The 15,691-nt window shown below is 38.3% G+C and overlaps 1 pseudogene; it reads left to right on the plus strand.

The window, feature by feature from the left end:
• Nucleotides 1–3,800: 3,800 nt before the first annotated feature.
• On the plus strand, nucleotides 3,801–8,612 carry LOC110528201 (annotated as a pseudogene).
• The last annotated feature ends 7,079 nt before the right edge of the window (nucleotides 8,613–15,691 follow it).

Genomic DNA, 15,691 nt, shown 5'->3' on the forward strand with positions numbered 1-15,691 from the left:
CCCTGGGGTATTGGAATGTCACAGGATTTGAGCACGAGTGTGTGTTTTGTGTAATAAGATTCTATATTTTAAGGCTTTGGGGTGTAGTGAGTCGGCAGTAAGGTGACCACACCTGGCTCATACCTTCTTCTTTAAGCAATGTTTTTTCAGATGTGTTGAATTCCATCGCGATACCCAATAAAACCAATAGATTTAGAAATATTTTAAGGCTACTTTATTAATCGAAAACCCTTTATAGAAAGCCCAGATGTTCATATTTTTTGCCTTCTGAAAACATCTGACTGATCCGATGTTTTTCTACGGATCTTATTTATGAAATATACACTTATATTATGTTATAGTGCTATTAATATGTTATACAAATTATGAAATCATGGTAATCATGGTACGTTTCATATACAAATTAAGATAGTTGCACATTCTGTCCTCCAAATAATAAAATGGGTATAAAACACTAACATTTCAGCACACTGTGCCTACTTCAAGGCTTTTTGGAATTATAACGCTGATTTTACTGAAAGCTGACGGGTCTATTCATTTATTTAATTATACAAGAGCCAACAAGCAATCACAATGCCTTGGATCAGTTCTGTCTAAACACACCCTTATAAAAAATATTTGTTTTGTTCCTAATGATATAGGCCTACTAACAATATCTTGTTGATATTCACAAATGTGTGGAAGACGGGTAGACCAGGTGCTACGGACAACACTCAGTCACATAACTTATCTTGCTCCTCACCGTCAGCCCATCCTCTTTAAACACGTCATTGATATCAAGTAGGCCTATGCTCCAGAAATGGGCTACATACCCTTTTTTGTGATCTTAAGAACCAACCTCTGAATGTAATCCAGTTCCTGCCATGTATTAAACTCACATAGCCTCTAAGCCAACTCACCACACTGAACGAGGCGGGGTCTCTTAACAATCCTTTTTAAGATTGTAAATGAAGCCTCTGTGCCCTATAGGCAGGCCAGCTATAGGCCTAGCTGTTTTGTTTTATTTCATACAAACATAAGGACGCGATATTATCAATTGTAACATGGACAGCCACATCACCATTTTGTATTGCTTTGAAATCAAGCTCATTCTCAAAGGGCTGAATTCTTATTTTAGAAATGGCCAAGTACGGGATGTTTCGCACAAATCATGTAAGCTATTGATATAAATGGGCGATTTAAGATGCGTGCAGATATAGCCTAGCCCTACCGTTATAGGATTCGGCCAGCATAGCCTACATTCACTTTCTATCCCCCTGATCCGTGTTTACATCGTTAGGCTACACCATAACATGCTGTGAAAAGGCTGGATCATTGTCAGTGACCTCCCCGTCGGCGCCATTGAGGGCAAAAGTCGCAGCAAAACAAACCAGTTTTTCAATAATTCTTAGATGGTAGGCTATAGTTCACTAATTTGTGGATTACATTTATTTTGAATTGCAAGGCTCTCTGTCAGATTATGACAGCGACACGTTAACTGAGAAGTTAGATCAAATATAGGCTTATATGCATATCTGTTATTCCAGTAAAGGAGAATGTAATGTTATGTTGTATTTTCTAAATCACCATGGATTATGTAGGCTAGGTCAACAGGAAGATAACTTAACTAAGTAAAATATGATCGATTCGGATGCACATCTAGTATAGTTCACCATATATAATAATGCATGCCACTAGCAAACTACATTTTGTTTCTGTAAGTGATCTTTGCGGGAATTAAACCCACGATCATAGCATTTCTAGCAGTGTGTTCTGTAGGCTACTTACTGAGTCACACAACACAATTAACACTTACATGATTGAATCCAATGATTAAGGATCAGCGAAGAAAACTCAACATTCAATTGTCACTATATTATTATTTTCTCTTCTGTAGGTTTTCTCATGCTATGGGGAAACAGATGACTCTCTATGAAATTGCCTCTCAAACAATTTGTTTTACCAATATATTGGCATAGAAGCCTCAAACAAGTAATGGCAGTAAGTTTTACAAGAAAATAGATGGAAATAGATGAACCATGATAAAATGGGTGTATTTAAAGCAACAAGGCCCGATGGGGTGTGGTATATGGCCAATATACCATGGCAAAGGGCTGTTCTTATGCAGGATGCAACGCAGAGTGCCTGGACACAGCCCGTAGATGTGGTATATTGTCCATATCCCACAAACCCCCGAGGTGCCTTATTGCTATTATAAACTGATTACCAACTTAATTAGAGCTGTAAAAATAAATGTGTTGGCATACCTGTGGTATACGGTCTGATATACCACGTCTGTCAGCCAATCAGCATTCAGGGCTCGAACCACCCAGTTTATAATTAAACTGTATAATGAACATTACGTTGGTAGCCAGTTTCTAATAGCAATAGGGAACCTTGGGGGGGTTGTTGCCAATTTACCACGGCATCCAGGCACTCCGCATTGCGTTGTGCGTAAGAACAGCCCTTAAACTTAGTATATTGGCCATATACCACACCCCCTCGAGCCTTATTGCTTAATTACATCATGGCATTGATGAAAAATCTTTCTGATTGGCTTGAAGAGCATTCTAGAGAGCTCTTTATTTCCTTGTAAAGCACGGTATATCAGTTAAATGGTTATAGTTCATTCTTACATGTTCTATTCAGCTGCTTTTGAAAGCTAAAGTCGAATTGAAAACATTTTCTGGTATTGAATTCGATTTTCATAATAGCAAGCTAGGGCGGATAGTAAACTTGCTAGCTGCTTCAGTGGATGTTGACCACATTTCTACCTGTAAACAGTGCTTGAAGTGGGCAGGCGCTCACTGAAGCTGAGTACAGGCACCTCGAGGTGTCTACTGCTTGAGCTCCTGTTTCTCTTATAGAATCTTAGCTCAAAAGTATTGTGGAGCTCCCGCCCCTTAATATAAACAGTACCGGTACCCAAAATGAGTACTGGAACCTATTTCAGTCCAAGTCAAGCACTGCTTGAAAATGAACACATTTCTAGTGGCAAATGTGTTAAATTATAGCCATTATAGCCAAATTATAGCATCTGGAAAATGTTGAAACTCCGTGGAAGGTGAGTTTAATTCCCGTAGCGCATCGTGGAACACACCTTCCACGTCGTTCATTATTTTCCAGAGAACGCAGTTGATTTTCCTTTACATAATTAAATAATATCATTATGCAAATGTTTGCATCACTATTATAGCCACTATTGTAGCCTATAGCCTATATGTGGTTCAACTATATTGATCTATGATTAATGCAAGAAAATGGACAGTAAAATGATTTTTTTTTAAACATAAACAATTAAATGGTTTAAATAATTGTAATTAAAAAAAAGGAAAACAAAAGGGGTAGTAGCCTTTTGCTTACTTTTGAATTACTTGTCAGACAACGACTGTCTAAGTGTATAAAAACAAATGTAAAGGTTTGCACACAAAAAAAAGGACAGGCTTTTGATAACAGGTATAGTATAGTAATGAGTAATGAGAGAAATTCTCTAAAACACATTCATTACCTTTTGGCTATCGATAATAGTGTTTATAAACCTGACATCCCTGATACACTTTCTCATTCCACTCCTTTCTTTCTCACTCTGGCACAGCCTATAAACAAAGCTACTGCGTTCGTCAATTGTATTGTTCTTTCTCTTTTATTATACCCTACTATTATATGCCATTTATAGAACTCTATGAAAGAGACCTTAAGTTCTGCCATGTCCAGTTTTAACGAACTATAAGAAATATAAACAACAGATAATGTTTCGTTATTAGCTTTAGAAAACATAGTCATAATAAGATCAAATCATACAACTACTGGGCAGTTGATGTTTCAAGAATCATTGTCAAAACGTTTGTTTTTGCTCTTGATGCATTTAAATGAAATAAATAGCATGAAATAACAATAATCTTATTTGTTGGAGTGCATACCCTCTACACAAGAATCAAAGACAGCACTTATCATGATGTAATGTCAGCCTACATGTTGTGCAATTTACATAACATATCTTCTTTAGGTTTATCCTCTTCTTTTTTGCCAGCTCCTTGCTCACTTTTGTTTTCTAGAACACATATTTCAATAGAACACTATTTTAATTAGTCTCTACTACTGTATGTTCAGGAACTTGCGTCTGTACCCTATCTGTATCTGTCCTGCTAGATGGCGCCCTTACTCTGTCATAGAGCTAAAAACTCAACAACTTGACCCTGGTGTCGTCATGGCAGTCTGGTGCATCAAGGCCACTTTCAAACACCTATTGGTCTGAAAGTCACGTGGCATGGTACGTCCATAATTATGTTGATGAAGTTTTTTGATGCTCCACGTCCCCGACTCGAATATGTCAGCTTCCTACCCGACTATAATCCTTTACGAGGGCTCTGAACAGTGGTATCAACATAAGAAAGATAACAATACAATGGAATTTCCAAATAGAATCCCAGCTTCTAAATTCCATGTGGAATTGTTGGTAGGAGGATTCTCTGTGTGCAGAGATAAGGGCTATTTTGGCAGTTCCGGGATGTAGGTTCTTAGAGGTTTCGACCGAGTATGACTGTTCGACGGTGAGAAATGATGGAATCGCGTCTTCGTCTCTTTCCAAAGGACCAGGTGCGCCATCTCTGACAAAGATGGCTCTCACCACTTACCATCACCAACATTACCTAACGCAGCTAAATTGGCTGAAGATAAAAATGCATCCCAGGTAACACAGCCTGTTATCCGACCACTGTTTCCATGTTCTTTCCCATCACAAAGTGTGACGGAGGACTCAATGTGCTTCCTATATAGCGGGGATCCAAACTGACGCACGGAGACTGTTTGTCCTTGTTCCTACAAGAGGATGGCTGACAGACGCCATCACAGTCAAATGCACGAACATTCTCGTCCGGAATCGCCTACAGCCAGTCAACCGTACCCGAGAAAGGAGAATGTGCATGGCTTCGGCCTATATAGTATCTTCTCTGTGGTCGAAACTGGGACAGAGAATCCAGAATCATTTAACTACACCTGCGAAACCAATCAGGAGGCGTATCTGGCAGACAGTAAACTTGAGGAAAATTACAGCTCAACGAAACAACTGTCTGAGAAAGAGATTGTCCTCAAAACGGACGGAAGCACAGACAATGAGGTTAAAGGTAACACACACACGGATTATATCACATAAATAAGCATTATCATTCCACGCTGATGAAGTAGACATTTCCCCTGAAGTGAGTAGCCTACGCCATACACTTCCCTCCCTATGTAACAGTACAAATTTAGACCGTCCCCTCGCCCATACCCGGGCGCGAACTAGGGACCTTCTGCACACATCAACAGTCACCCTCGAAGCATCGTTACCCATCGCTCCACAAAAGCCGCGGCCCTTGCAGAGCAAGGGGAACTACTACTTCAAGGTCTCAGAGCAAGTGACGTCACTGATTGAAACGCTATTTAGCGCCCACGCTAACTAAGCTAGCCGTTTCACATCCGTTACACCTACGCCATCTTTATAATTATAGAATCTCCGTTCCTTATCTCTTTCCTAAACATCTCCAAATTACATTCACACAATACCGGTTAACGCACAGGCCTGCTTGTAGGCTACTTTTCGTTGTTTATTTCACTGGACTACGAGGGTGATCTGGAAAGGTAGACTGCGTATGCTCTTGACATAGCCCATATTTGCCAGTGCCAATTTTCTCGGAGGAACATAATCCGTCAACCATTGAACTACATTTTTGATTTTGAGAAATGAAATTGCACACTGCACAGCCTCAGATACTTTGCAGTTGAGATGGAGCTCATTCATTCTTATTTTGAGAAGGTTTAACAAATGAGATTTGTTATGTCTAATTGGTGGTCATGATAATAATAATAATCCGATTGGATAGACCTACTATAGTCCCGATGTCTCGCTTGAATTTTTTATAATAAAGTAATAGGCTACTAGTAAAATGGGAGGCCTATCCAAATGAATACATAGTAATTATATAGTTACGGCAATTAATAAAATAAAGCATCATTCACGTTGTTATGTGCTTCTAATGTAGCCTGGTTTATATCTCATTGGATTTAAACAGATGATGCTAGTTTCCGAGACACAGATTCCTAGACTAAAAAGCATGTTAAATGGAGACTCACTGTTTAAGCTGTATTTAATCTGTACCCGGGAAACCGAGCCGAGAAGACATAGCCTACAGACAAACTGCGCAGACAAAAAAAAAAAAAAGAAAAAAAAGAAGGCTTTTGCTTATAAAAGTTTCCTGGAAGGTGAAGGGTAACGGAATGGGTGTTTGTATGATTGCTTATGTTTTTGCAGCTTGTTCGCTTTCGAAACAAAATGTTGTCGGTAAATACTTTTTCGAAGTATAAAACAACAAATCTAAAACACATACAACCTCAAGTTATGACGTTTTCCTTAGTAAGTTCAGGAAAGACAAATAGTTATAAAAACAATTGTAGGACCAACTGGTGAACTTTAGGCTGATGGGGATTCGTTTATTATTATTATTAGGACTATTATTATTATTATCATTATTTATGTATTCTTCTTAGGCCTGGTATTGAGCATATGTGAACACGGCATTTGCATCCGAAATTCACGCCAATGCTTACACAATTAATGCTTTAATTATTTAACTCTTTATTTATTTAAACCCGGCAGATATGAGGCTTCTATTTCCATGTAATTAAAAACAACGTATGATTTAGGGCGAAATATTAAAAGTTGCTTCAGTCCCTAATTTCTCTCTTCCTTAAATCTGACAAATTCGTTACAATAGGCCCTACTAATAACTTGCTATTAAAATATAAGACTTTTATCCCACATTCTAAAACAGTAATTCATCAGTAAATCACTGAAAAATGATCAAAACACTGCGCCGTTGAATACTAGCCTTTATGATTTCCGGATTGTTTCCCCATGTGAACAGTGTGATTAGCTGTATTATTCGTGCCCGCTGCACCATGTAGGCCTAATCAAGACAGAAACTCCTCCGGACTCCTTTATGGATAGACTCGACTATACACCCCGGACATCGTCCGTGGTATCCATCCCTCTTACCAAGACCTGTATTGCGGCATTAACTAATATCTACATTTAATGTATATCTTATGCTATTTATGAGGGGATTGAAAGATCATAATGTAATTCTTATCGCCAAAAAATACACAAGTTACTCATATGAATTAACAATGCATTTTTATTAGCCTATTTGCCTGATGAGATCAACTCACATTTTTCGTAGACTCTGTGTTTCTATATAGTTAATTGTTTCAATTGGCCTTGATTGAGCGTAGGCTTCTCCAGATACGCAAATAATGCAGCATTAGTTAAGCTATATTCTCTAAGAAGAGGTAATTTATCATCTCACTAAAGACTATGGTTAGGCTATACCTCCGTGCATTAAGGCATCATAGACAACGACATGTTATGACCTTTATATAACCTTGAAAGAAAACAATTGGAGTTAAAATTATATATTAGCATCGATTAGCAACTCCATTAAGCTATGGGCCTACAGTGCAAAGTGAAATTCTACTATAGGCCTACAGTGCAAAGTGCAATTCTACTATAGGTCTACAGTGCTGATTTCCTGCTATTCTACACATTTTGCAGAGGCTGAGAGAACATTTTGAAAATGTAAAGCTAGTTTCCTGTTATTCTACACATTTGCCATGAGACTGTGAGAACATTTTGCACTTTTACAGCTAATTTCCTATAATTTGGGGGGCTACCTCCAGGGGGCCCCAACCCTAAAAGCTGCGAAGGTGTGTTACATATGCCAGTGATTATTATGTTCTATCACAAATTAGGATACGTTTAGGCTATAAACGAATAATTATGTTAATTCAACTAATTCCTTTTTTTACAGGGGACACCAGATTGGAGAATTGCATTGGAAACTGGATCATAGCTAAAAGTGGACGGAAAAAGCGTTGTCCTTACACCAAACATCAGACTCTGGAACTGGAAAAATAGTTATTGTTCAACATGTATCTGACGCGAGAGCGCCGCCTGGAGATGAACAAGAGTATTGACTTATCTGACAGACGCATGAAAGTCAAGAAATTCCGCAGGGAGATTCGAGTGAGAGCGCTAACCTCTGCTTATGACTACACCTTATTTGAAGAGAAACTTCACAAAAACTACACTTAGGCTACACATTAGCTAGCAGACTAAACTCCACTCCATTGTTAATGAAGTTTGCTACACATAGGCAAACAAGGTCCAGCTTTGCACACGCTACAAGCATGCAGGAGAAATCATCTAGAGCAGGTTATAAATTGAGTTCATGCATGGTTTTGTCAAACGTTTCAGTTTTTAGGACTTGACAGTGAAATGCTATGAACCTCTCCAGATGCACATTGTTTTAAAACGCTGGACATGAATTATTTAGAAAAATGTCTTAAAGTGACAGTAGTGCGTTTGAATTGTTTTCCATACACTTTTGATGAATTTTGATGTATTTACTTGGTCTCTGACTTTCTTTCGTTTATGTTGTTTTGTTTTTTGTTGTTTTTTGTTCATCTGAACTTGATGTCCTGTGCATTACAGCATCATAAAGTCAATGCTCTTCCAAATAATTATCGCAAACAGTATGTCTGGACGTTTTGTAAAGATATAAAATAAGCCTATACAAAAATAAATAAAATGTGTATGGAGCATAATTTCCCCTTGCTGTCCTTCTCCTTCGTTTCCTTTGAGAAAGAGAGGTGAGAGAGAAGGGGCGCAATAGTGGGAGTTTTAATGTGAGTGGAAAGACCGACCATATAGTGGTGATTTAAATAGCCAGGTGACCACAATAATTCAAGGTCATAAAATAGTAACGTCATGATGGTCGGAGTACAGCGCTAGAGGTGGTTTTTATGATCTGCAAGTATAATGTGCACCGCAGCAGTAAAGATGCGTTTAAAGGTGAGAAGAAGGAGGTCTATACCCACGGAGCCGGGGTAAAATGGGGTTGGTTAAACGGGCGCACGCCACTTCTTTCACCAGATGAGGGAAATGTGACCTTCTCCAACGGATGATGGAGCAAATGATGGAGCAAAAAGAGACCGGGTGATAACTTTAATGGAATGGATATGATGGAACAGAGTCAGAAACTACACGACTGCAGGAGCATGGCAACGGATCCCCGCATGCAACCTGCGTTGAAGGTAGGACTAGCCGCTGGCATTTCCCTTCTTTGCTTTGGACTAGATCTCTGTTCATTTGTCATATTTGCATCAGGCAGCATATTCATTTCCATAACACCGAAGGTATCTCGTGTTTTTCTGTTGCTGTATTTTAACCTCATGCAGACATTCCAGATCCGACCAGTGATGGTTGTGGGGGTTTTCTATGTTGATGAGTGGCTCGAGATTTGCAAGTGGATTTTGGATTACGATGTGTGCTGTGACAGTTTTGTTCAATTTACCTCTGCCTTGGATGGACAACGATGTTTTGTCATAGAATGAACAGACGACTGTGAACCTGAATGTGTTCATGGAGCATGCTATCCTATCAACAAAACATAGAATATTACAAAGAATCTTACAAAATGTGATCACTCCTTGCTGGACATGCATTCAAGTCGTGGACATCATAATATTAGGCCTATCTTTCTATTTTCAAATATGACTAAAATGCGAAACGATATCAAGCATATCAAAGGAGTCATTAGTCCAGTATCCTATTGTCGAAGTTTAACTGGTAGGCTCTAATTTATGATAATGGAAACGCAGCATAGCCTAGGATTGTTAGTCCTTGTCTACATATGCAGCATTTTTGTTATTATTTTATTTTCTATAGATTTTTTCCCCCATCGGTATATAGAAAAACATTTGACTATGAGATACGTTTGATATTGTCTCTAATCCTCAATGGATTGACCTTTCACGTTCAGCTGTTGCGTGGTTTAGGTAGTTTCATGTTGTTGGGATTGACTTCCTGGCTCGGCAACAAGAAACTGCCTTGATTACGTCAGTTAGCCTTCATCAAGGGCGTCCATTTCTGCAAGATTACACACTCGGCTCAGGAGTCGCCGCAAATGGCATCAATATCCACGACGAGCCCATTTTTCTTAGCTCTTTGGCTTTATGTGGTGGACACTAAAAGGTCTATTGCTGCAGTGGGAGAATTTGGGTTGTAAACATCACGGGGTAAAAAATCCTTTTCAACTTTGTGTTGTTGCGCAGAGACTTTAGAGGTCTAACCTTGTAAACGGGATTATTGACCGGAGGTATTTTAGGGATTTACTCAGCATTCCAAGAGAGTCTCCAGGTGCCATGGGACATCTGCCAAGTAGTAAAAATCCCAGTCTCATCTCTGGACTCATGCTTTTGTTGTAATATACATATTTTATTATATTACTTGTATGATCACTGAAATATAATCAAAGAACATCGAAATGACCATTTGAGATTATAATGGTTTGTTTTAGGCCTATATTGTTCGTCATTATGGTGGCTCGCTTTCTCTTTTGCACTTTATCTCGGCTCAAATATAGCCTACACAAAATGTTGAAATTTTACATGGATTGCAATATAAACCATTTTGAAACATTACATTCAGTCGACATCACAAAACAGTATACCGAGTTTAGCTACCTATCTTCGTTGAATATGCCAGTAAATTGAGGAGAAGCTAGAAAACAATATGACTCATTGGAATATTATTAGGCCTTAACTTAATCCGCCGTGTATGGTGGCCATCTCCGATGTCAAATATTTTTTAGCAAATGTATAGTCTACAAATTTTAACCCTCGTAAGAGAATGTATAGGCCTAGGCAATACTGCTGTCGTAATATGAATGCCTTTACGACCAGAGCTTTTATCAATCGTTTCCAGTCAGTAAGGCCTTTAAGTGGTCTTTAAATGTGTTTACGAGTTCGCAATGTTACTCCAGTCCACTCCACGAAATTAACGTCTGTAATAAACAGCATTCTTCCAATCCGACTACTCTTAATTTTTAATCCCAAGGTATGTTATGCCCTCTATTGCTAGCAACATTTTATTTAACTAGGCAAGTCAGTTAAGAACAAATTCTTATATTACAATGACGGCCTTCCCCGGTCAAACCATCCCCTAACCCAGACGACGCTAGGTAACTGTGCGCCACCCTATGGGACTCCCGATCACGGCCAGTTGTGATTCAGCTGGGATCAAACCAGGGTCTGTAGTGACGCCTCTGGCACTGAGATACAGTTTCTTCGACGAAATAAGTCAGTTAATACAATGATGGCCTACCCCGGCCAAACCCTAACGACTTTGGGCCAATTGTGCCCCGCCCTATGGGACTCCCAATAACGGTCGGTTGTAATACAGCCTGGAATCGAACCAGGGTCTGTAGTGACGCCTGGGATGCAGTGCCTTAGACCGCAGCACCACTCGGGAGCCACTTTTTCTTATTTTTACGTCCATTCTCACACACGTAAATCACTTTCAAGATTAATTTTAAAACCACCTGCTTGCACACACTGAGCTGTCAGTCTCTTAGCTAATTTGTATTCATGTTCTTAATGTTATTATTAATGGAATATATGTTTTTTATTGGCAATAACAAGAGTATTGATGATGTTATAAACATAAACAGCATTTTTTCAATTCTCTTACACCGATAAAGGTTTTGTGGGCGGAAACTTCTATATTTTTTTAGTTTAAAAAAACCCATTAACTTTTAATTATCTAATGAACGATAGTCCCGCCTATCTTTGCAAATAGGCAGGAACCTAGGAAGAAACCTAGAGAGGAACCAGGATCTGAGGGGTGGCCAGTCTTGCTGTGCCGGGTGGAGATTATAACAGTACATGGCCATTTAAGACCAGTATGTTTTTTTATGTTTTCAGTAACGTTTTCAAATGGCTAATGTTTTTTTTATTCATTAGGACCATTATTCAGTGATCAGTCAGTGTAGCCTATACTTTACAGCTTAGCTGAAATACAAGTAGGCCTATACCTCACATTAGCCTACTGCTGGCAGTGATGATGTCACCTTAAACTAGGCCTACTAGGCAAATGAGCTTAGATTGCCTAAACTTGGATTGACTAAATAATAAAGCCAATATAGCTGTAACATTGAATAGAAGTCAAGGCCTCATGTTTACATGTCTTGCACTAGACTGTGGAACAGTGATGTCACCGGAGTTGACCAACGTTGCATGCAGTGTGGCTGTGTGTCATTTCCATTTTCTTAGCAACCGCATGGTGCTCAAATGCGCTTGAAGTGGGTGATTAATCAAAGTAAAGCCTCCTATGTATTTTAAGTATATTGTTGTTATGTAAGTCATAAAAAACGTTGTAAAAAATAAATACAAAAATATCTTAATGGAATCAATCAGTTGCAACTGGTCTACATTGTGCGTGTGTGTGCGTGTCTCTGCGTGTCTGTGCGTGTCTGTGTGTGTCTGTGTGTGTCTGTGTGTGTCTGTGTGTGTCTGTGTGTGTTGGTTCAATTGGATCTTCCCAATATTATGTCAGGGTTGTTTATGTCAATTTAATTTCAGATCCAGATATTTTATTTATTAAATCAACTGAAATGTTAAATATCCATCCCTGACACGTATATTTTAGAGGATCTAGGATCTTTTATAATGTGAGTTGTTTGAAATGGAGTTAACACCTATTTTGATTTATTTCAAGAAATTACAATGGAAACAAATGGTCAATCATCATTGTTTATTTGTTCAGTTTAAAGGTAAAACAAAGAAAAAAAGCCGGCATGGAAATGTGACAACAATCATTTGAAGGCTTACAATGATGTAGATTCGTCCAAAACTAGAATATGGATGATGTTATATGAGTGCAAAACAAGTCCTACACCGTTACAACTCAATAAAGCCGTAACTAGAACACGGTACCCAAATCTCTCCAAATACGCCCAGGAGCAGAACGTGTAAATGTGGGATAGGCCTATGTACAAACATCTGTAATTCTATATCCTAAGTAGCATTCTCAAATTGTACACACATGTTGATTGGCCAATTTAGAGAACATACAATTATAAAGGTTGAATCATGATCATGTTTATATGTAAACTACTGTACACTTACCAATGAGATGGTAATCACGCTGATTCCTAAGAAAGATTGTTCGATTTGGCTGTACCGAAATTAGAGATGGAATTTATGGATTTCTACGGAAGTGCTTTGCTATAGTTGGCTCTAAAATAACAAAACAAAAAAACGATATAGAAAAGGATTGCCACTACAATAGAAACAACTAATCAAAGAGAATGGAAAGATAAGCATGCAAAAAAACGTATAATGTATCCTGTATACTTTGGCCTAGTTTGAAGTTGTAATGTGTAACGTCAATGTGTAACCAAATTAGTAGACACAAAAACATACAGGTCGCAGTCTGGGATATATTTTCATAATTTTGTTGCATATTGCTGATGCAGAGGAACGTATGGATAATTTTCAGTATATATTTGTTTACCACCTATTTATAATTTGACAAGTATATGTTTATAGAATATCTGAAATATCCCTACCACCAAGATCATGAGATAATGAATATCATGATAATATAGTCAAAGCTTAGGCCTATAGGAAATGCAAATAGCCTAGTATACTTTTACGCATGACATATAGATTTTGCGCACACGAATAGTAGCACAATTCAAAACCAACGCTCATGTAAAATGTTTGGCTTTGAAATACATTCTTGTTTATCTATAAATTAACAGTTAATCTAGATATTTTGATGTTGTAAAAATAAATTCTCAAAACGAGCAATTTAATTATCGATAATAATATAAAATTGAATATAGGTCTATCAAAAGTTGCATTTTGATTGACTATGGACGGTCGCATTGAGAATACTTTTGAGATGATCTCATTCATAAAAATATACGTAGTAATTTCTTGTCTGTGTTAGTGGTTGGTTGTGTAGGCATACTGGATGTCTGCTGGCATTAATATTGGTTCTCAGACGCCAGCAAAAGATAGCAAGAAAAACGATTATCAAGGCTATACAACAGACAAACCCTATCGCCTCTTGTTATAAACATTTCCATACTTATCCATTTGCAGATAAAGTCATGGGCACCCCATTCCGTGACCTATATATTCGAGCCCATGTATACGTGCAATTTGGATAAGAATCTAAACCAAATTCTAATGTGTAGGCAGGCCTACATGTTATTGTGATTGATAGGTTCACCAAATTAACATAGCCTACAGCCTAGACCTACTTTTTCCAACGTTTTGTGTTTTACATACCAGTTAACATCGCTTTTTGATGTTCAGCATGGCACAAGGCTACATCATTTCCAACAAATTATATTTTAATAACATGGATCTTAGGCTGATCATTTAACAAAGGAGTTTGATTCAGTTTTGGATTGGAGAAGGCGCAACAAGCAGTCTATTTGTTTTCTCAACAACAGGCAGAGTCATGTACCTAGTCTGTAGTTGTTAAATGTATTGAATCGATTAATCGAAGTAGCTTAATTCAGTCAGACATCTTTTCCATTACGTTTCAAAAGACAGCATTGTAAAATCTTAAAATATAGGTGTTATTGCATTTTTTGTATATTGCATTTGTGAATAGAAAGTGATTTGAGCCTTGGCACCCTATTCTCAGCGAAAAGAGAAAAACGCAGGTTGAAGTGTTGTGGCAAAGGGCTTAACCTAGACTGAACGACAGAGGCTGCGTCGAGACAGGCAGCCGAATTCTGATATTTCCCACGAATTGGTATTTTTATCAATCAGATCAGCTCTGAAAAAGATGTGATGTTATATATAGGCTATACTTATCCCAATGGATCATCATGTTACTAACTTTCCAGATTTAGGCTACCCATACCAAACATTTCTTAAAAGAGATAATGTGGCTATTGTAGGTTTATTATTTTGGTAAGATTATTTAATTTACTCTTGTAAATTGTTTTTGTGCTTGTTTTTTATATGAGACGATTTTACGAGTTTCCCTGATGACCACAATTGAAAGTTTGAGGTTGGGAGATGGATAGAGCATGCACAGATTTGTGGGGAGGTTGTTCTTCTAAGCTCACATGTTGTTTTAAGGTGGTCATACTATGGATCATTTCGCTATTTGATTTTAGGACACCTGTAGGTATCCCCAAAAATATAAAAACATTATTTGATAAAATATTTAATTTGTGCTTTACTACTATAGCCCATATAAACGCATTGAATAACACATAAATAAATGGGAAAACAGCCAGGAAAAAAAAAATCATAAGGAATGAGCTCAGGAAATATTTTCATTTTTTGTACACATATGTAACCCTTTTTTTGTTGACGCAAAACTACCTCCATAATTCCATTCAGTTTTTAAACCAGTACATGGTTACCGTCAGACGAGTCCCGGGAGAGTTTTTGGGGGTCGTAGAGCAACACAGACCAGACAGACCAGACAGACAGATCATGTTCGTGTTCATAGTGGGGTCGCATTAGTTTGTAACCCAAATGGTTCAGACGCTACAGAGAGAAGTTGGCATGCTTTTTAAAAATATATTTAACTAGGCAAGTTAGTTAAGAACACATTCTTTATTTACAATGATGGCCAACCCAGGCCAAACCCTAACCTGGACAGAGCTGGGTCAATTGTGAGCTGCACTATTGAACTCCTAATCACGTCTGATTGTGATATAGCCTGGAATCGAACCAGGGTCTGTAGTGAAGCCTCTAGCACTGAGATGCAGTGCCCAACACCATACCCAGACCGGACGCGCACTTGCGCCATCGTGCGCCATCGTGCGCAAGTGGATTTTGTCCCCACACACCAAACACG

The sequence above is a fragment of the Oncorhynchus mykiss genome, chromosome 7 (genome assembly GCF_013265735.2).
Source record: "Oncorhynchus mykiss isolate Arlee chromosome 7, USDA_OmykA_1.1, whole genome shotgun sequence".
In the NCBI taxonomy this organism is placed as follows: Eukaryota; Metazoa; Chordata; class Actinopteri; order Salmoniformes; family Salmonidae; genus Oncorhynchus; species Oncorhynchus mykiss.